This window comes from Rhinoderma darwinii, unplaced genomic scaffold, assembly GCF_050947455.1.
Source record: "Rhinoderma darwinii isolate aRhiDar2 unplaced genomic scaffold, aRhiDar2.hap1 Scaffold_718, whole genome shotgun sequence".
In the NCBI taxonomy this organism is placed as follows: Eukaryota; Metazoa; Chordata; class Amphibia; order Anura; family Rhinodermatidae; genus Rhinoderma; species Rhinoderma darwinii.
The window spans coordinates 347,757-368,095 of record NW_027464279.1 but is presented as its reverse complement, the minus strand read 5'-3'; the positions used below and the strand labels follow the sequence as shown (position 1 = coordinate 368,095).

Sequence of the window (20,339 nt, the reverse complement as noted above, 5' to 3'; positions counted from 1 at the left end):
TTATCTGCATGGCAGCAGGGCATTTGGGCGTTGCCAGGAAGGCGTTTTTATGTAGATTCCTCCTCTTTCAGCACTGCATTGTGGTGCAAGCAAAAGAAGCAAATCCTGTCTGGCTTCCTCTCCGGCCTTTATTCACCTCCCGTGTAGCTGTGAGTGTGTGAGCCTGCAGGGCCCCATGGAATTGCCTAGAAGTAGGCTGAATCGCTGCAAGGGCTGAACAGCAGTATCGGGCAGGCTCGGGCAACGCGCGGCCCGTTCGGGTTATCGCTTCTCGGCCTTTTGGCTAAGATCAAGTGTAGTATCTGTTCTTATCAGTTTAATATCTGATACGTCCCCTATCTGGGGACCATATATTAAATGGATTTTTAGAACAGGGAGATGGAAATAGAGCTTGCTCTGTCCACTCCACGCATTGACCTGGTATTGCAGTATTTCCAGGACCGGTGCACCCTTTCCTTATGTGTTGACTAAAAGCAGATTCCAAAAGTGTTTTTTGTCTTTGCTATTGTTTCTGTCTTTCTGAAGGGATCTCCCCTTTTAATCCCATTATTTCAACACCTGTTGGACAATGCATGAGTGATAATGAGCTCATTGATTAAATGCAATTAATGAATAGATTGCCACCTCTTGTTGTGTGTCGTCTGTGTTTCTGTGTTTCCGGCATTTCACATTGGAACACCTCATTCACCTTCCTTGTCTTCTCTCCGCCCTCCCTTTTAGGTAAGTTAAAGAGCTGCACCTGAGCCAGCCACTGATTGATTGATTGATTGATTGATTGATTGATTGATTGATTGATTGATTGATTGATTGATTGATGCAGCACAACAGTCAAATAGTGGAGTGGAGTAGGGGAACAGCAAACAGCCAATAAAGCAGCCCGCCCGCTCGCCTGCCCGCCACAATGGACCTACCTGTGTACACTAGATGGATGTGATGGAATGTACTGTCGTCCCTACATTTCAAGAAGAAGTAAGAATTGCAGTTGCAACAAAGCCTTGCTTGCCTACAAAGAGAGCAGCAATTTGGATTTGTTACTATGTTACCTAGAAGAATAACAAACTGTGCAAGGATGGAGGTTGTAGGAGCAAGGAGAAGTTGTCTGTAAAGTTGGTGGATGCCTATTTTCCATTTTGCAGTCCCTTGTCTCCCTCTTGTGGCCTCCTGGAGGCAACTAGCTGTGCAAAAAAAAGACAGCCTGGCGGCCGGCTGTTGCAGTGTTGCCCTCTCAGGCAACACTGAGTGACTGACTGAGCCTCACCGTCTTATATAAAGTTCAGACGGAACTTTGCACGTGTCATAGTGGAGCCCTCAGGATTCCAGAGCCAGCTTTCTGACGTCATAATGGGGCCTCAGAGATAAAAGCCTGGGCCCAGGCAGTGTTGGTCAGTGCTGCTCAGCAGGCAGCACTGGACTGGACTGGATTACAGCTGATACAAGGTGTGAAGGAACAAGGGGTGGCTGTGGGCATGCACTTGCTGCCGCTGCCAGTGTTTATCTGCATGGCAGCAGGGCATTTGGGCGTTGCCAGGAAGGCGTTTTTATGTAGATTCCTCCTCTTTCAGCACTGCATTGTGGTGCAAGCAAAAGAAGCAAATCCTGTCTGGCTTCCTCTCCGGCCTTTATTCACCTCCCGTGTAGCTGTGAGTGTGTGAGCCTGCAGGGCCCCATGGAATTGCCTAGAAGTAGGCTGAATCGCTGCTAGGGCTGAACAGCAGTATCGGGCAGGCTCGGGCAACGCGCGGCCCGTTCGGGTTATCGCTTCTCGGCCTTTTGGCTAAGATCAAGTGTAGTATCTGTTCTTATCAGTTTAATATCTGATACGTCCCCTGTCTGGGGACCACATATTAAATGGATTTTTAGAACAGGGAGATGGAAATAGAGCTTGCTCTGTCCACTCCACGCATTGACCTGGTATTGCAGTATTTCCAGGACCGGTGCACCCTTTCCTTATGTGTTGACTAAAAGCAGATTCCAAAAGTGTTTTTTGTCTTTGCTATTGTTTCTGTCTTTCTGAAGGGATCTCCCCTTTTAATCCCATTATGTCAACACCTGTTGGACAATGCATGAGTGATAATGAGCTCATTGATTAAATGCAATTAATGAACAGATTGCCACCTCTTGTTGTGTGTCGTCTGTGTTTCTTTGTTTCCGGCATTTCACATTGGAACACCTCATTCACCTTCCTTGTCTTCTCTCCGCCCTCCCTTTTAGGTAAGTTAAAGAGCTGCACCTGAGCCAGCCACTGATTGATTGATTGATTGATTGATTGATTGATTGATTGATTGATTGATTGATTGATTGATGCAGCACAACAGTCAAATAGTGGAGTGGAGTAGGGGAACAGCAAACAGCCAATAAAGCAGCCCGCCCGCTCGCCTGCCCGCCACAATGGACCTACCTGTGTACACTAGATGGATGTGATGGAATGTACTGTCGTCCCTACATTTCAAGAAGAAGTAAGAATTGCAGTTGCAACAAAGCCTTGCTTGCCTACAAAGAGAGCAGCAATTTGGATTTGTTACTATGTTACCTAGAAGAATAACAAACTGTGCAAGGATGGAGGTTGTAGGAGCAAGGAGAAGTTGTCTGTAAAGTTGGTGGATGCCTATTTTCCATTTTGCAGTCCCTTGTCTCCCTCTTGTGGCCTCCTGGAGGCAACTAGCTGTGCAAAAAAAAGACAGCCTGGCGGCCGGCTGTTGCAGTGTTGCCCTCTCAGGCAACACTGAGTGACTGACTGAGCCTCACCGTCTTATATAAAGTTCAGACGGAACTTTGCACGTGTCATAGTGGAGCCCTCAGGATTCCAGAGCCAGCTTTCTGACATCATAATGGGGCCTCAGAGATAAAAGCCTGGGCCCAGGCAGTGTTGGTCAGTGCTGCTCAGCAGGCAGCACTGGACTGGACTGGATTACAGCTGATACAAGGTGTGAAGGAACAAGGGGTGGCTGTGGGCATGCACTTGCTGCCGCTGCCAGTGTTTATCTGCATGGCAGCAGGGCATTTGGGCGTTGCCAGGAAGGCGTTTTTATGTAGATTCCTCCTCTTTCAGCACTGCATTGTGGTGCAAGCAAAAGAAGCAAATCCTGTCTGGCTTCCTCTCCGGCCTTTATTCACCTCCCGTGTAGCTGTGAGTGTGTGAGCCTGCAGGGCCCCATGGAATTGCCTAGAAGTAGGCTGAATCGCTGCAAGGGCTGAACAGCAGTATCGGGCAGGCTCGGGCAACGCGCGGCCCGTTCGGGTTATCGCTTCTCGGCCTTTTGGCTAAGATCAAGTGTAGTATCTGTTCTTATCAGTTTAATATCTGATACGTCCCCTGTCTGGGGACCATATATTAAATGGATTTTTAGAACAGGGAGATGGAAATAGAGCTTGCTCTGTCCACTCCACGCATTGACCTGGTATTGCAGTATTTCCAGGACCGGTGCACCCTTTCCTTATGTGTTGACTAAAAGCAGATTCCAAAAGTGTTTTTTGTCTTTGCTATTGTTTCTGTCTTTCTGAAGGGATCTCCCCTTTTAATCCCATTATGTCAACACCTGTTGGACAATGCATGAGTGATAATGAGCTCATTGATTAAATGCAATTAATGAACAGATTGCCACCTCTTGTTGTGTGTCGTCTGTGTTTCTTTGTTTCCGGCATTTCACATTGGAACACCTCATTCACCTTCCTTGTCTTCTCTCCGCCCTCCCTTTTAGGTAAGTTAAAGAGCTGCACCTGAGCCAGCCACTGATTGATTGATTGATTGATTGATTGATTGATTGATTGATTGATTGATTGATTGATGCAGCACAACAGTCAAATAGTGGAGTGGAGTAGGGGAACAGCAAACAGCCAATAAAGCAGCCCGCCCGCTCGCCTGCCCGCCACAATGGACCTACCTGTGTACACTAGATGGATGTGATGGAATGTACTGTCGTCCCTACATTTCAAGAAGAAGTAAGAATTGCAGTTGCAACAAAGCCTTGCTTGCCTACAAAGAGAGCAGCAATTTGGATTTGTTACTATGTTACCTAGAAGAATAACAAACTGTGCAAGGATGGAGGTTGTAGGAGCAAGGAGAAGTTGTCTGTAAAGTTGGTGGATGCCTATTTTCCATTTTGCAGTCCCTTGTCTCCCTCTTGTGGCCTCCTGGAGGCAACTAGCTGTGCAAAAAAAAGACAGCCTGGCGGCCGGCTGTTGCAGTGTTGCCCTCTCAGGCAACACTGAGTGACTGACTGAGCCTCACCGTCTTATATAAAGTTCAGACGGAACTTTGCACGTGTCATAGTGGAGCCCTCAGGATTCCAGAGCCAGCTTTCTGACATCATAATGGGGCCTCAGAGATAAAAGCCTGGGCCCAGGCAGTGTTGGTCAGTGCTGCTCAGCAGGCAGCACTGGACTGGACTGGATTACAGCTGATACAAGGTGTGAAGGAACAAGGGGTGGCTGTGGGCATGCACTTGCTGCCGCTGCCAGTGTTTATCTGCATGGCAGCAGGGCATTTGGGCGTTGCCAGGAAGGCGTTTTTATGTAGATTCCTCCTCTTTCAGCACTGCATTGTGGTGCAAGCAAAAGAAGCAAATCCTGTCTGGCTTCCTCTCCGGCCTTTATTCACCTCCCGTGTAGCTGTGAGTGTGTGAGCCTGCAGGGCCCCATGGAATTGCCTAGAAGTAGGCTGAATCGCTGCAAGGGCTGAACAGCAGTATCGGGCAGGCTCGGGCAACGCGCGGCCCGTTCGGGTTATCGCTTCTCGGCCTTTTGGCTAAGATCAAGTGTAGTATCTGTTCTTATCAGTTTAATATCTGATACGTCCCCTATCTGGGGACCATATATTAAATGGATTTTTAGAACAGGGAGATGGAAATAGAGCTTGCTCTGTCCACTCCACGCATTGACCTGGTATTGCAGTATTTCCAGGACCGGTGCACCCTTTCCTTATGTGTTGACTAAAAGCAGATTCCAAAAGTGTTTTTTGTCTTTGCTATTGTTTCTGTCTTTCTGAAGGGATCTCCCCTTTTAATCCCATTATTTCAACACCTGTTGGACAATGCATGAGTGATAATGAGCTCATTGATTAAATGCAATTAATGAATAGATTGCCACCTCTTGTTGTGTGTCGTCTGTGTTTCTGTGTTTCCGGCATTTCACATTGGAACACCTCATTCACCTTCCTTGTCTTCTCTCCGCCCTCCCTTTTAGGTAAGTTAAAGAGCTGCACCTGAGCCAGCCACTGATTGATTGATTGATTGATTGATTGATTGATTGATTGATTGATTGATTGATTGATTGATGCAGCACAACAGTCAAATAGTGGAGTGGAGTAGGGGAACAGCAAACAGCCAATAAAGCAGCCCGCCCGCTCGCCTGCCCGCCACAATGGACCTACCTGTGTACACTAGATGGATGTGATGGAATGTACTGTCGTCCCTACATTTCAAGAAGAAGTAAGAATTGCAGTTGCAACAAAGCCTTGCTTGCCTACAAAGAGAGCAGCAATTTGGATTTGTTACTATGTTACCTAGAAGAATAACAAACTGTGCAAGGATGGAGGTTGTAGGAGCAAGGAGAAGTTGTCTGTAAAGTTGGTGGATGCCTATTTTCCATTTTGCAGTCCCTTGTCTCCCTCTTGTGGCCTCCTGGAGGCAACTAGCTGTGCAAAAAAAAGACAGCCTGGCGGCCGGCTGTTGCAGTGTTGCCCTCTCAGGCAACACTGAGTGACTGACTGAGCCTCACCGTCTTATATAAAGTTCAGACGGAACTTTGCACGTGTCATAGTGGAGCCCTCAGGACTCCAGAGCCAGCTTTCTGACGTCATAATGGGGCCTCAGAGATAAAAGCCTGGGCCCAGGCAGTGTTGGTCAGTGCTGCTCAGCAGGCAGCACTGGACTGGACTGGATTACAGCTGATACAAGGTGTGAAGGAACAAGGGGTGGCTGTGGGCATGCACTTGCTGCCGCTGCCAGTGTTTATCTGCATGGCAGCAGGGCATTTGGGCGTTGCCAGGAAGGCGTTTTTATGTAGATTCCTCCTCTTTCAGCACTGCATTGTGGTGCAAGCAAAAGAAGCAAATCCTGTCTGGCTTCCTCTCCGGCCTTTATTCACCTCCCGTGTAGCTGTGAGTGTGTGAGCCTGCAGGGCCCCATGGAATTGCCTAGAAGTAGGCTGAATCGCTGCAAGGGCTGAACAGCAGTATCGGGCAGGCTCGGGCAACGCGCGGCCCGTTCGGGTTATCGCTTCTCGGCCTTTTGGCTAAGATCAAGTGTAGTATCTTTTCTTATCAGTTTAATATCTGATACGTCCCCTATCTGGGGACCATATATTAAATGGATTTTTAGAACAGGGAGATGGAAATAGAGCTTGCTCTGTCCACTCCACGCATTGACCTGGTATTGCAGTATTTCCAGGACCGGTGCACCCTTTCCTTATGTGTTGACTAAAAGCAGATTCCAAAAGTGTTTTTTGTCTTTGCTATTGTTTCTGTCTTTCTGAAGGGATCTCCCCTTTTAATCCCATTATTTCAACACCTGTTGGACAATGCATGAGTGATAATGAGCTCATTGATTAAATGCAATTAATGAATAGATTGCCACCTCTTGTTGTGTGTCGTCTGTGTTTCTGTGTTTCCGGCATTTCACATTGGAACACCTCATTCACCTTCCTTGTCTTCTCTCCGCCCTCCCTTTTAGGTAAGTTAAAGAGCTGCACCTGAGCCAGCCACTGATTGATTGATTGATTGATTGATTGATTGATTGATTGATTGATTGATTGATTGATTGATTGATGCAGCACAACAGTCAAATAGTGGAGTGGAGTAGGGGAACAGCAAACAGCCAATAAAGCAGCCCGCCCGCTCGCCTGCCCGCCACAATGGACCTACCTGTGTACACTAGATGGATGTGATGGAATGTACTGTCGTCCCTACATTTCAAGAAGAAGTAAGAATTGCAGTTGCAACAAAGCCTTGCTTGCCTACAAAGAGAGCAGCAATTTGGATTTGTTACTATGTTACCTAGAAGAATAACAAACTGTGCAAGGATGGAGGTTGTAGGAGCAAGGAGAAGTTGTCTGTAAAGTTGGTGGATGCCTATTTTCCATTTTGCAGTCCCTTGTCTCCCTCTTGTGGCCTCCTGGAGGCAACTAGCTGTGCAAAAAAAAGACAGCCTGGCGGCCGGCTGTTGCAGTGTTGCCCTCTCAGGCAACACTGAGTGACTGACTGAGCCTCACCGTCTTATATAAAGTTCAGACGGAACTTTGCACGTGTCATAGTGGAGCCCTCAGGATTCCAGAGCCAGCTTTCTGACATCATAATGGGGCCTCAGAGATAAAAGCCTGGGCCCAGGCAGTGTTGGTCAGTGCTGCTCAGCAGGCAGCACTGGACTGGACTGGATTACAGCTGATACAAGGTGTGAAGGAACAAGGGGTGGCTGTGGGCATGCACTTGCTGCCGCTGCCAGTGTTTATCTGCATGGCAGCAGGGCATTTGGGCGTTGCCAGGAAGGCGTTTTTATGTAGATTCCTCCTCTTTCAGCACTGCATTGTGGTGCAAGCAAAAGAAGCAAATCCTGTCTGGCTTCCTCTCCGGCCTTTATTCACCTCCCGTGTAGCTGTGAGTGTGTGAGCCTGCAGGGCCCCATGGAATTGCCTAGAAGTAGGCTGAATCGCTGCAAGGGCTGAACAGCAGTATCGGGCAGGCTCGGGCAACGCGCGGCCCGTTCGGGTTATCGCTTCTCGGCCTTTTGGCTAAGATCAAGTGTAGTATCTGTTCTTATCAGTTTAATATCTGATACGTCCCCTATCTGGGGACCATATATTAAATGGATTTTTAGAACAGGGAGATGGAAATAGAGCTTGCTCTGTCCACTCCACGCATTGACCTGGTATTGCAGTATTTCCAGGACCGGTGCACCCTTTCCTTATGTGTTGACTAAAAGCAGATTCCAAAAGTGTTTTTTGTCTTTGCTATTGTTTCTGTCTTTCTGAAGGGATCTCCCCTTTTAATCCCATTATTTCAACACCTGTTGGACAATGCATGAGTGATAATGAGCTCATTGATTAAATGCAATTAATGAATAGATTGCCACCTCTTGTTGTGTGTCGTCTGTGTTTCTGTGTTTCCGGCATTTCACATTGGAACACCTCATTCACCTTCCTTGTCTTCTCTCCGCCCTCCCTTTTAGGTAAGTTAAAGAGCTGCACCTGAGCCAGCCACTGATTGATTGATTGATTGATTGATTGATTGATTGATTGATTGATTGATTGATTGATTGATTGATTGATTGATGCAGCACAACAGTCAAATAGTGGAGTGGAGTAGGGGAACAGCAAACAGCCAATAAAGCAGCCCGCCCGCTCGCCTGCCCGCCACAATGGACCTACCTGTGTACACTAGATGGATGTGATGGAATGTACTGTCGTCCCTACATTTCAAGAAGAAGTAAGAATTGCAGTTGCAACAAAGCCTTGCTTGCCTACAAAGAGAGCAGCAATTTGGATTTGTTACTATGTTACCTAGAAGAATAACAAACTGTGCAAGGATGGAGGTTGTAGGAGCAAGGAGAAGTTGTCTGTAAAGTTGGTGGATGCCTATTTTCCATTTTGCAGTCCCTTGTCTCCCTCTTGTGGCCTCCTGGAGGCAACTAGCTGTGCAAAAAAAAGACAGCCTGGCGGCCGGCTGTTGCAGTGTTGCCCTCTCAGGCAACACTGAGTGACTGACTGAGCCTCACCGTCTTATATAAAGTTCAGACGGAACTTTGCACGTGTCATAGTGGAGCCCTCAGGATTCCAGAGCCAGCTTTCTGACATCATAATGGGGCCTCAGAGATAAAAGCCTGGGCCCAGGCAGTGTTGGTCAGTGCTGCTCAGCAGGCAGCACTGGACTGGACTGGATTACAGCTGATACAAGGTGTGAAGGAACAAGGGGTGGCTGTGGGCATGCACTTGCTGCCGCTGCCAGTGTTTATCTGCATGGCAGCAGGGCATTTGGGCGTTGCCAGGAAGGCGTTTTTATGTAGATTCCTCCTCTTTCAGCACTGCATTGTGGTGCAAGCAAAAGAAGCAAATCCTGTCTGGCTTCCTCTCCGGCCTTTATTCACCTCCCGTGTAGCTGTGAGTGTGTGAGCCTGCAGGGCCCCATGGAATTGCCTAGAAGTAGGCTGAATCGCTGCAAGGGCTGAACAGCAGTATCGGGCAGGCTCGGGCAACGCGCGGCACGTTCGGGTTATCGCTTCTCGGCCTTTTGGCTAAGATCAAGTGTAGTATCTGTTCTTATCAGTTTAATATCTGATACGTCCCCTATCTGGGGACCATATATTAAATGGATTTTTAGAACAGGGAGATGGAAATAGAGCTTGCTCTGTCCACTCCACGCATTGACCTGGTATTGCAGTATTTCCAGGACCGGTGCACCCTTTCCTTATGTGTTGACTAAAAGCAGATTCCAAAAGTGTTTTTTGTCTTTGCTATTGTTTCTGTCTTTCTGAAGGGATCTCCCCTTTTAATCCCATTATTTCAACACCTGTTGGACAATGCATGAGTGATAATGAGCTCATTGATTAAATGCAATTAATGAATAGATTGCCACCTCTTGTTGTGTGTCGTCTGTGTTTCTGTGTTTCCGGCATTTCACATTGGAACACCTCATTCACCTTCCTTGTCTTCTCTCCGCCCTCCCTCTTAGGTAAGTTAAAGAGCTGCACCTGAGCCAGCCACTGATTGATTGATTGATTGATTGATTGATTGATTGATTGATTGATTGATTGATTGATTGATGCAGCACAACAGTCAAATAGTGGAGTGGAGTAGGGGAACAGCAAACAGCCAATAAAGCAGCCCGCCCGCTCGCCTGCCCGCCACAATGGACCTACCTGTGTACACTAGATGGATGTGATGGAATGTACTGTCGTCCCTACATTTCAAGAAGAAGTAAGAATTGCAGTTGCAACAAAGCCTTGCTTGCCTACAAAGAGAGCAGCAATTTGGATTTGTTACTATGTTACCTAGAAGAATAACAAACTGTGCAAGGATGGAGGTTGTAGGAGCAAGGAGAAGTTGTCTGTAAAGTTGGTGGATGCCTATTTTCCATTTTGCAGTCCCTTGTCTCCCTCTTGTGGCCTCCTGGAGGCAACTAGCTGTGCAAAAAAAAGACAGCCTGGCGGCCGGCTGTTGCAGTGTTGCCCTCTCAGGCAACACTGAGTGACTGACTGAGCCTCACCGTCTTATATAAAGTTCAGACGGAACTTTGCACGTGTCATAGTGGAGCCCTCAGGATTCCAGAGCCAGCTTTCTGACATCATAATGGGGCCTCAGAGATAAAAGCCTGGGCCCAGGCAGTGTTGGTCAGTGCTGCTCAGCAGGCAGCACTGGACTGGACTGGATTACAGCTGATACAAGGTGTGAAGGAACAAGGGGTGGCTGTGGGCATGCACTTGCTGCCGCTGCCAGTGTTTATCTGCATGGCAGCAGGGCATTTGGGCGTTGCCAGGAAGGCGTTTTTATGTAGATTCCTCCTCTTTCAGCACTGCATTGTGGTGCAAGCAAAAGAAGCAAATCCTGTCTGGCTTCCTCTCCGGCCTTTATTCACCTCCCATGTAGCTGTGAGTGTGTGAGCCTGCAGGGCCCCATGGAATTGCCTAGAAGTAGGCTGAATCGCTGCAAGGGCTGAACAGCAGTATCGGGCAGGCTCGGGCAACGCGCGGCCCGTTCGGGTTATCGCTTCTCGGCCTTTTGGCTAAGATCAAGTGTAGTATCTGTTCTTATCAGTTTAATATCTGATACGTCCCCTATCTGGGGACCATATATTAAATGGATTTTTAGAACAGGGAGATGGAAATAGAGCTTGCTCTGTCCACTCCACGCATTGACCTGGTATTGCAGTATTTCCAGGACCGGTGCACCCTTTCCTTATGTGTTGACTAAAAGCAGATTCCAAAAGTGTTTTTTGTCTTTGCTATTGTTTCTGTCTTTCTGAAGGGATCTCCCCTTTTAATCCCATTATTTCAACACCTGTTGGACAATGCATGAGTGATAATGAGCTCATTGATTAAATGCAATTAATGAATAGATTGCCACCTCTTGTTGTGTGTCGTCTGTGTTTCTGTGTTTCCGGCATTTCACATTGGAACACCTCATTCACCTTCCTTGTCTTCTCTCCGCCCTCCCTTTTAGGTAAGTTAAAGAGCTGCACCTGAGCCAGCCACTGATTGATTGATTGATTGATTGATTGATTGATTGATTGATTGATTGATTGATGCAGCACAACAGTCAAATAGTGGAGTGGAGTAGGGGAACAGCAAACAGCCAATAAAGCAGCCCGCCCGCTCGCCTGCCCGCCACAATGGACCTACCTGTGTACACTAGATGGATGTGATGGAATGTACTGTCGTCCCTACATTTCAAGAAGAAGTAAGAATTGCAGTTGCAACAAAGCCTTGCTTGCCTACAAAGAGAGCAGCAATTTGGATTTGTTACTATGTTACCTAGAAGAATAACAAACTGTGCAAGGATGGAGGTTGTAGGAGCAAGGAGAAGTTGTCTGTAAAGTTGGTGGATGCCTATTTTCCATTTTGCAGTCCCTTGTCTCCCTCTTGTGGCCTCCTGGAGGCAACTAGCTGTGCAAAAAAAAGACAGCCTGGCGGCCGGCTGTTGCAGTGTTGCCCTCTCAGGCAACACTGAGTGACTGACTGAGCCTCACCGTCTTATATAAAGTTCAGACGGAACTTTGCACGTGTCATAGTGGAGCCCTCAGGATTCCAGAGCCAGCTTTCTGACATCATAATGGGGCCTCAGAGATAAAAGCCTGGGCCCAGGCAGTGTTGGTCAGTGCTGCTCAGCAGGCAGCACTGGACTGGACTGGATTACAGCTGATACAAGGTGTGAAGGAACAAGGGGTGGCTGTGGGCATGCACTTGCTGCCGCTGCCAGTGTTTATCTGCATGGCAGCAGGGCATTTGGGCGTTGCCAGGAAGGCGTTTTTATGTAGATTCCTCCTCTTTCAGCACTGCATTGTGGTGCAAGCAAAAGAAGCAAATCCTGTCTGGCTTCCTCTCCGGCCTTTATTCACCTCCCGTGTAGCTGTGAGTGTGTGAGCCTGCAGGGCCCCATGGAATTGCCTAGAAGTAGGCTGAATCGCTGCAAGGGCTGAACAGCAGTATCGGGCAGGCTCGGGCAACGCGCGGCCCGTTCGGGTTATCGCTTCTCGGCCTTTTGGCTAAGATCAAGTGTAGTATCTGTTCTTATCAGTTTAATATCTGATACGTCCCCTATCTGGGGACCATATATTAAATGGATTTTTAGAACAGGGAGATGGAAATAGAGCTTGCTCTGTCCACTCCACGCATTGACCTGGTATTGCAGTATTTCCAGGACCGGTGCACCCTTTCCTTATGTGTTGACTAAAAGCAGATTCCAAAAGTGTTTTTTGTCTTTGCTATTGTTTCTGTCTTTCTGAAGGGATCTCCCCTTTTAATCCCATTATTTCAACACCTGTTGGACAATGCATGAGTGATAATGAGCTCATTGATTAAATGCAATTAATGAATAGATTGCCACCTCTTGTTGTGTGTCGTCTGTGTTTCTGTGTTTCCGGCATTTCACATTGGAACACCTCATTCACCTTCCTTGTCTTCTCTCCGCCCTCCCTTTTAGGTAAGTTAAAGAGCTGCACCTGAGCCAGCCACTGATTGATTGATTGATTGATTGATTGATTGATTGATTGATTGATTGATTGATGCAGCACAACAGTCAAATAGTGGAGTGGAGTAGGGGAACAGCAAACAGCCAATAAAGCAGCCCGCCCGCTCGCCTGCCCGCCACAATGGACCTACCTGTGTACACTAGATGGATGTGATGGAATGTACTGTCGTCCCTACATTTCAAGAAGAAGTAAGAATTGCAGTTGCAACAAAGCCTTGCTTGCCTACAAAGAGAGCAGCAATTTGGATTTGTTACTATGTTACCTAGAAGAATAACAAACTGTGCAAGGATGGAGGTTGTAGGAGCAAGGAGAAGTTGTCTGTAAAGTTGGTGGATGCCTATTTTCCATTTTGCAGTCCCTTGTCTCCCTCTTGTGGCCTCCTGGAGGCAACTAGCTGTGCAAAAAAAAGACAGCCTGGCGGCCGGCTGTTGCAGTGTTGCCCTCTCAGGCAACACTGAGTGACTGACTGAGCCTCACCGTCTTATATAAAGTTCAGACGGAACTTTGCACGTGTCATAGTGGAGCCCTCAGGATTCCAGAGCCAGCTTTCTGACATCATAATGGGGCCTCAGAGATAAAAGCCTGGGCCCAGGCAGTGTTGGTCAGTGCTGCTCAGCAGGCAGCACTGGACTGGACTGGATTACAGCTGATACAAGGTGTGAAGGAACAAGGGGTGGCTGTGGGCATGCACTTGCTGCCGCTGCCAGTGTTTATCTGCATGGCAGCAGGGCATTTGGGCGTTGCCAGGAAGGCGTTTTTATGTAGATTCCTCCTCTTTCAGCACTGCATTGTGGTGCAAGCAAAAGAAGCAAATCCTGTCTGGCTTCCTCTCCGGCCTTTATTCACCTCCCATGTAGCTGTGAGTGTGTGAGCCTGCAGGGCCCCATGGAATTGCCTAGAAGTAGGCTGAATCGCTGCAAGGGCTGAACAGCAGTATCGGGCAGGCTCGGGCAACGCGCGGCCCGTTCGGGTTATCGCTTCTCGGCCTTTTGGCTAAGATCAAGTGTAGTATCTGTTCTTATCAGTTTAATATCTGATACGTCCCCTATCTGGGGACCATATATTAAATGGATTTTTAGAACAGGGAGATGGAAATAGAGCTTGCTCTGTCCACTCCACGCATTGACCTGGTATTGCAGTATTTCCAGGACCGGTGCACCCTTTCCTTATGTGTTGACTAAAAGCAGATTCCAAAAGTGTTTTTTGTCTTTGCTATTGTTTCTGTCTTTCTGAAGGGATCTCCCCTTTTAATCCCATTATTTCAACACCTGTTGGACAATGCATGAGTGATAATGAGCTCATTGATTAAATGCAATTAATGAATAGATTGCCACCTCTTGTTGTGTGTCGTCTGTGTTTCTGTGTTTCCGGCATTTCACATTGGAACACCTCATTCACCTTCCTTGTCTTCTCTCCGCCCTCCCTTTTAGGTAAGTTAAAGAGCTGCACCTGAGCCAGCCACTGATTGATTGATTGATTGATTGATTGATTGATTGATTGATTGATGCAGCACAACAGTCAAATAGTGGAGTGGAGTAGGGGAACAGCAAACAGCCAATAAAGCAGCCCGCCCGCTCGCCTGCCCGCCACAATGGACCTACCTGTGTACACTAGATGGATGTGATGGAATGTACTGTCGTCCCTACATTTCAAGAAGAAGTAAGAATTGCAGTTGCAACAAAGCCTTGCTTGCCTACAAAGAGAGCAGCAATTTGGATTTGTTACTATGTTACCTAGAAGAATAACAAACTGTGCAAGGATGGAGGTTGTAGGAGCAAGGAGAAGTTGTCTGTAAAGTTGGTGGATGCCTATTTTCCATTTTGCAGTCCCTTGTCTCCCTCTTGTGGCCTCCTGGAGGCAACTAGCTGTGCAAAAAAAAGACAGCCTGGCGGCCGGCTGTTGCAGTGTTGCCCTCTCAGGCAACACTGAGTGACTGACTGAGCCTCACCGTCTTATATAAAGTTCAGACGGAACTTTGCACGTGTCATAGTGGAGCCCTCAGGATTCCAGAGCCAGCTTTCTGACATCATAATGGGGCCTCAGAGATAAAAGCCTGGGCCCAGGCAGTGTTGGTCAGTGCTGCTCAGCAGGCAGCACTGGACTGGACTGGATTACAGCTGATACAAGGTGTGAAGGAACAAGGGGTGGCTGTGGGCATGCACTTGCTGCCGCTGCCAGTGTTTATCTGCATGGCAGCAGGGCATTTGGGCGTTGCCAGGAAGGCGTTTTTATGTAGATTCCTCCTCTTTCAGCACTGCATTGTGGTGCAAGCAAAAGAAGCAAATCCTGTCTGGCTTCCTCTCCGGCCTTTATTCACCTCCCGTGTAGCTGTGAGTGTGTGAGCCTGCAGGGCCCCATGGAATTGCCTAGAAGTAGGCTGAATCGCTGCAAGGGCTGAACAGCAGTATCGGGCAGGCTCGGGCAACGCGCGGCCCGTTCGGGTTATCGCTTCTCGGCCTTTTGGCTAAGATCAAGTGTAGTATCTGTTCTTATCAGTTTAATATCTGATACGTCCCCTATCTGGGGACCATATATTAAATGGATTTTTAGAACAGGGAGATGGAAATAGAGCTTGCTCTGTCCACTCCACGCATTGACCTGGTATTGCAGTATTTCCAGGACCGGTGCACCCTTTCCTTATGTGTTGACTAAAAGCAGATTCCAAAAGTGTTTTTTGTCTTTGCTATTGTTTCTGTCTTTCTGAAGGGATCTCCCCTTTTAATCCCATTATTTCAACACCTGTTGGACAATGCATGAGTGATAATGAGCTCATTGATTAAATGCAATTAATGAATAGATTGCCACCTCTTGTTGTGTGTCGTCTGTGTTTCTGTGTTTCCGGCATTTCACATTGGAACACCTCATTCACCTTCCTTGTCTTCTCTCCGCCCTCCCTTTTAGGTAAGTTAAAGAGCTGCACCTGAGCCAGCCACTGATTGATTGATTGATTGATTGATTGATTGATTGATTGATTGATGCAGCACAACAGTCAAATAGTGGAGTGGAGTAGGGGAACAGCAAACAGCCAATAAAGCAGCCCGCCCGCTCGCCTGCCCGCCACAATGGACCTACCTGTGTACACTAGATGGATGTGATGGAATGTACTGTCGTCCCTACATTTCAAGAAGAAGTAAGAATTGCAGTTGCAACAAAGCCTTGCTTGCCTACAAAGAGAGCAGCAATTTGGATTTGTTACTATGTTACCTAGAAGAATAACAAACTGTGCAAGGATGGAGGTTGTAGGAGCAAGGAGAAGTTGTCTGTAAAGTTGGTGGATGCCTATTTTCCATTTTGCAGTCCCTTGTCTCCCTCTTGTGGCCTCCTGGAGGCAACTAGCTGTGCAAAAAAAAGACAGCCTGGCGGCCGGCTGTTGCAGTGTTGCCCTCTCAGGCAACACTGAGTGACTGACTGAGCCTCACCGTCTTATATAAAGTTCAGACGGAACTTTGCACGTGTCATAGTGGAGCCCTCAGGATTCCAGAGCCAGCTTTCTGACATCATAATGGGGCCTCAGAGATAAAAGCCTGGGCCCAGGCAGTGTTGGTCAGTGCTGCTCAGCAGGCAGCACTGGACTGGACTGGATTACAGCTGATACAAGGTGTGAAGGAACAAGGGGTGGCTGTGGGCATGCACTTGCTGCCGCTGCCAGTGTTTATCTGCATGGCAGCAGGGCATTTGGGCGTTGCCAGGAAGGCGTTTTTATGTAGATTCCTCCTCTTTCAGCACTGCATTGTGGTGCAAGCAAAAGAAGCAAATCCTGTCTGGCTTCCTCTCCGGCCTTTATTCACCTCCCGTGTAGCTGTGAGTGTGTGAGCCTGCAGGGCCCCATGGAATTGCCTAGAAGTAGGCTGAATCGCTGCAAGGGCTGAACAGCAGTATCGGGCAGGCTCGGGCAACGCACGGCCCGTTCGGGTTATCGCTTCTCGGCCTTTTGGCTAAGATCAAGTGTAGTATCTGTTCTTATCAGTTTAATATCTGATACGTCCCCTATCTGGGGACCATATATTAAATGGATTTTTAGAACAGGGAGATGGAAATAGAGCTTGCTCTGTCCACTCCACGCATTGACCTGGTATTGCAGTATTTCCAGGACCGGTGCACCCTTTCCTTATGTGTTGACTAAAAGCAGATTCCAAAAGTGTTTTTTGTCTTTGCTATTGTTTCTGTCTTTCTGAAGGGATCTCCCCTTTTTAATCCCATTATTTCAACACCTGTTGGACAATGCATGAGTGATAATGAGCTCATTGATTAAATGCAATTAATGAATAGATTGCCACCTCTTGTTGTGTGTCGTCTGTGTTTCTGTGTTTCCGGCATTTCACATTGGAACACCTCATTCACCTTCCTTGTCTTCTCTCCGCCCTCCCTTTTAGGTAAGTTAAAGAGCTGCACCTGAGCCAGCCACTGATTGATTGATTGATTGATTGATTGATTGATTGATTGATTGATTGATGCAGCACAACAGTCAAATAGTGGAGTGGAGTAGGGGAACAGCAAACAGCCAATAAAGCAGCCCGCCCGCTCGCCTGCCCGCCACAATGGACCTACCTGTGTACACTAGATGGATGTGATGGAATGTACTGTCGTCCCTACATTTCAAGAAGAAGTAAGAATTGCAGTTGCAACAAAGCCTTGCTTGCCTACAAAGAGAGCAGCAATTTGGATTTGTTACTATGTTACCTAGAAGAATAACAAACTGTGCAAGGATGGAGGTTGTAGGAGCAAGGAGAAGTTGTCTGTAAAGTTGGTGGATGCCTATTTTCCATTTTGCAGTCCCTTGTCTCCCTCTTGTGGCCTCCTGGAGGCAACTAGCTGTGCAAAAAAAAGACAGCCTGGCGGCCGGCTGTTGCAGTGTTGCCCTCTCAGGCAACACTGAGTGACTGACTGAGCCTCACCGTCTTATATAAAGTTCAGACGGAACTTTGCACGTGTCATAGTGGAGCCCTCAGGATTCCAGAGCCAGCTTTCTGACATCATAATGGGGCCTCAGAGATAAAAGCCTGGGCCCAGGCAGTGTTGGTCAGTGCTGCTCAGCAGGCAGCACTGGACTGGGCACTGGACTGGACTGGATTACAGCTGATACAAGGTGTGAAGGAACAAGGGGTGGCTGTGGGCATGCACTTGCTGCCGCTGCCAGTGTTTATCTGCATGGCAGCAGGGCATTTGGGCGTTGCCAGGAAGGCGTTTTTATGTAGATTCCTCCTCTTTCAGCACTGCATTGTGGTGCAAGCAAAAGAAGCAAATCCTGTCTGGCTTCCTCTCCGGCCTTTATTCACCTCCCGTGTAGCTGTGAGTGTGTGAGCCTGCAGGGCCCCATGGAATTGCCTAGAAGTAGGCTGAATCGCTGCAAGGGCTGAACAGCAGTATCGGGCAGGCTCGGGCAACGCGCGGCCCGTTCGGGTTATCGCTTCTCGGCCTTTTGGCTAAGATCAAGTGTAGTATCTGTTCTTATCAGTTTAATATCTGATACGTCCCCTATCTGGGGACCATATATTAAATGGATTTTTAGAACAGGGAGATGGAAATAGAGCTTGCTCTGTCCACTCCACGCATTGACCTGTTATTGCAGTATTTCCAGGACCGGTGCACCCTTTCCTTATGTGTTGACTAAAAGCAGATTCCAAAAGTGTTTTTTGTCTTTGCTATTGTTTCTGTCTTTCTGAAGGGATCTCCCCTTTTAATCCCATTATTTCAACACCTGTTGGACAATGCATGAGTGATAATGAGCTCATTGATTAAATGCAATTAATGAATAGATTGCCACCTCTTGTTGTGTGTCGTCTGTGTTTCTGTGTTTCCGGCATTTCACATTGGAACACCTCATTCACCTTCCTTGTCTTCTCTCCGCCCTCCCTTTTAGGTAAGTTAAAGAGCTGCACCTGAGCCAGCCACTGATTGATTGATTGATTGATTGATTGATTGATTGATTGATTGATTGATGCAGCACAACAGTCAAATAGTGGAGTGGAGTAGGGGAACAGCAAACAGCCAATAAAGCAGCCCGCCCGCTCGCCTGCCCGCCACAATGGACCTACCTGTGTACACTAGATGGATGTGATGGAATGTACTGTCGTCCCTACATTTCAAGAAGAAGTAAGAATTGCAGTTGCAACAAAGCCTTGCTTGCCTACAAAGAGAGCAGCAATTTGGATTTGTTACTATGTTACCTAGAAGAATAACAAACTGTGCAAGGATGGAGGTTGTAGGAGCAAGGATAAGTTGTCTGTAAAGTTGGTGGATGCCTATTTTCCATTTTGCAGTCCCTTGTCTCCCTCTTGTGGCCTCCTGGAGGCAACTAGCTGTGCAAAAAAAAGACAGCCTGGCGGCCGGCTGTTGCAGTGTTGCCCTCTCAGGCAACACTGAGTGACTGACTGAGCCTCACCGTCTTATATAAAGTTCAGACGGAACTTTGCACGTGTCATAGTGGAGCCCTCAGGATTCCAGAGCCAGCTTTCTGACATCATAATGGGGCCTCAGAGATAAAAGCCTGGGCCCAGGCAGTGTTGGTCAGTGCTGCTCAGCAGGCAGCACTGGACTGGACTGGATTACAGCTGATACAAGGTGTGAAGGAACAAGGGGTGGCTGTGGGCATGCACTTGCTGCCGCTGCCAGTGTTTATCTGCATGGCAGCAGGGCATTTGGGCGTTGCCAGGAAGGCGTTTTTATGTAGATTCCTCCTCTTTCAGCACTGCATTGTGGTGCAAGCAAAAGAAGCAAATCCTGTCTGGCTTCCTCTCCGGCCTTTATTCACCTCCCGTGTAGCTGTGAGTGTGTGAGCCTGCAGGGCCCCATGGAATTGCCTAGAAGTAGGCTGAATCGCTGCAAGGGCTGAACAGCAGTATCGGGCAGGCTCGGGCAACGCGCGGCCCGTTCGGGTTATCGCTTCTCGGCCTTTTGGCTAAGATCAAGTGTAGTATCTGTTCTTATCAGTTTAATATCTGATACGTCCCCTATCTGGGGACCATATATTAAATGGATTTTTAGAACAGGGAGATGGAAATAGAGCTTGCTCTGTCCACTCCACGCATTGACCTGGTATTGCAGTATTTCCAGGACCGGTGCACCCTTTCCTTATGTGTTGACTAAAAGCAGATTCCAAAAGTGTTTTTTGTCTTTGCTATTGTTTCTGTCTTTCTGAAGGGATCTCCCCTTTTAATCCCATTATTTCAACACCTGTTGGACAATGCATGAGTGATAATGAGCTCATTGATTAAATGCAATTAATGAATAGATTGCCACCTCTAGTTGTGTGTCGTCTGTGTTTCTGTGTTTCCGGCATTTCACATTGGAACACCTCATTCACCTTCCTTGTCTTCTCTCCGCCCTCCCTTTTAGGTAAGTTAAAGAGCTGCACCTGAGCCAGCCACTGATTGATTGATTGATTGATTGATTGATTGATTGATTGATTGATTGATTGATTGATTGATGCAGCACAACAGTCAAATAGTGGAGTGGAGTAGGGGAACAGCAAACAGCCAATAAAGCAGCCCGCCCGCTCGCCTGCCCGCCACAATGGACCTACCTGTGTACACTAGATGGATGTGATGGAATGTACTGTCGTCCCTACATTTCAAGAAGAAGTAAGAATTGCAGTTGCAACAAAGCCTTGCTTGCCTACAAAGAGAGCAGCAATTTGGATTTGTTACTATGTTACCTAGAAGAATAA

At 47.6% G+C, this 20,339-nt stretch overlaps 14 non-coding genes across 14 annotated transcripts; all 14 read left to right on the top strand.

Annotated features, from left to right (window-relative positions):
* The first annotated feature begins 263 nt into the window (after positions 1-263).
* Positions 264-454, top strand: LOC142729482 (U2 spliceosomal RNA). The gene has a single exon (XR_012878292.1). It is a non-coding gene; the product is annotated as a U2 spliceosomal RNA (small nuclear RNA).
* Positions 455-1,754: 1,300 nt separating this feature from the next.
* Positions 1,755-1,945, top strand: LOC142729517 (U2 spliceosomal RNA). Its single transcript, XR_012878324.1, has one exon. It is a non-coding gene; the product is annotated as a U2 spliceosomal RNA (small nuclear RNA).
* A 1,296-nt stretch (positions 1,946-3,241) lies between these two features.
* Positions 3,242-3,432, top strand: LOC142729509 (U2 spliceosomal RNA). Its single transcript, XR_012878316.1, has one exon. It is a non-coding gene; the product is annotated as a U2 spliceosomal RNA (small nuclear RNA).
* Positions 3,433-4,724: 1,292 nt separating this feature from the next.
* On the top strand, positions 4,725-4,915 carry LOC142729481 (U2 spliceosomal RNA). Its single transcript, XR_012878291.1, has one exon. It is a non-coding gene; the product is annotated as a U2 spliceosomal RNA (small nuclear RNA).
* A 1,296-nt stretch (positions 4,916-6,211) lies between these two features.
* Positions 6,212-6,402, top strand: LOC142729523 (U2 spliceosomal RNA). Its single transcript, XR_012878329.1, has one exon. It is a non-coding gene; the product is annotated as a U2 spliceosomal RNA (small nuclear RNA).
* Positions 6,403-7,702: 1,300 nt separating this feature from the next.
* Positions 7,703-7,893, top strand: LOC142729480 (U2 spliceosomal RNA). The gene has a single exon (XR_012878290.1). It is a non-coding gene; the product is annotated as a U2 spliceosomal RNA (small nuclear RNA).
* Positions 7,894-9,201: 1,308 nt separating this feature from the next.
* On the top strand, positions 9,202-9,392 carry LOC142729479 (U2 spliceosomal RNA). Its single transcript, XR_012878289.1, has one exon. It is a non-coding gene; the product is annotated as a U2 spliceosomal RNA (small nuclear RNA).
* A 1,296-nt stretch (positions 9,393-10,688) lies between these two features.
* Positions 10,689-10,879, top strand: LOC142729478 (U2 spliceosomal RNA). The gene has a single exon (XR_012878288.1). It is a non-coding gene; the product is annotated as a U2 spliceosomal RNA (small nuclear RNA).
* Positions 10,880-12,167: 1,288 nt separating this feature from the next.
* LOC142729477 (U2 spliceosomal RNA) lies at positions 12,168-12,358 on the top strand. The gene has a single exon (XR_012878287.1). It is a non-coding gene; the product is annotated as a U2 spliceosomal RNA (small nuclear RNA).
* A 1,288-nt stretch (positions 12,359-13,646) lies between these two features.
* On the top strand, positions 13,647-13,837 carry LOC142729476 (U2 spliceosomal RNA). Its single transcript, XR_012878286.1, has one exon. It is a non-coding gene; the product is annotated as a U2 spliceosomal RNA (small nuclear RNA).
* A 1,280-nt stretch (positions 13,838-15,117) lies between these two features.
* Positions 15,118-15,308, top strand: LOC142729474 (U2 spliceosomal RNA). The gene has a single exon (XR_012878285.1). It is a non-coding gene; the product is annotated as a U2 spliceosomal RNA (small nuclear RNA).
* Positions 15,309-16,588: 1,280 nt separating this feature from the next.
* LOC142729473 (U2 spliceosomal RNA) lies at positions 16,589-16,779 on the top strand. The gene has a single exon (XR_012878284.1). It is a non-coding gene; the product is annotated as a U2 spliceosomal RNA (small nuclear RNA).
* A 1,297-nt stretch (positions 16,780-18,076) lies between these two features.
* Positions 18,077-18,267, top strand: LOC142729521 (U2 spliceosomal RNA). Its single transcript, XR_012878327.1, has one exon. It is a non-coding gene; the product is annotated as a U2 spliceosomal RNA (small nuclear RNA).
* Positions 18,268-19,551: 1,284 nt separating this feature from the next.
* On the top strand, positions 19,552-19,742 carry LOC142729472 (U2 spliceosomal RNA). The gene has a single exon (XR_012878283.1). It is a non-coding gene; the product is annotated as a U2 spliceosomal RNA (small nuclear RNA).
* The last annotated feature ends 597 nt before the right edge of the window (positions 19,743-20,339 follow it).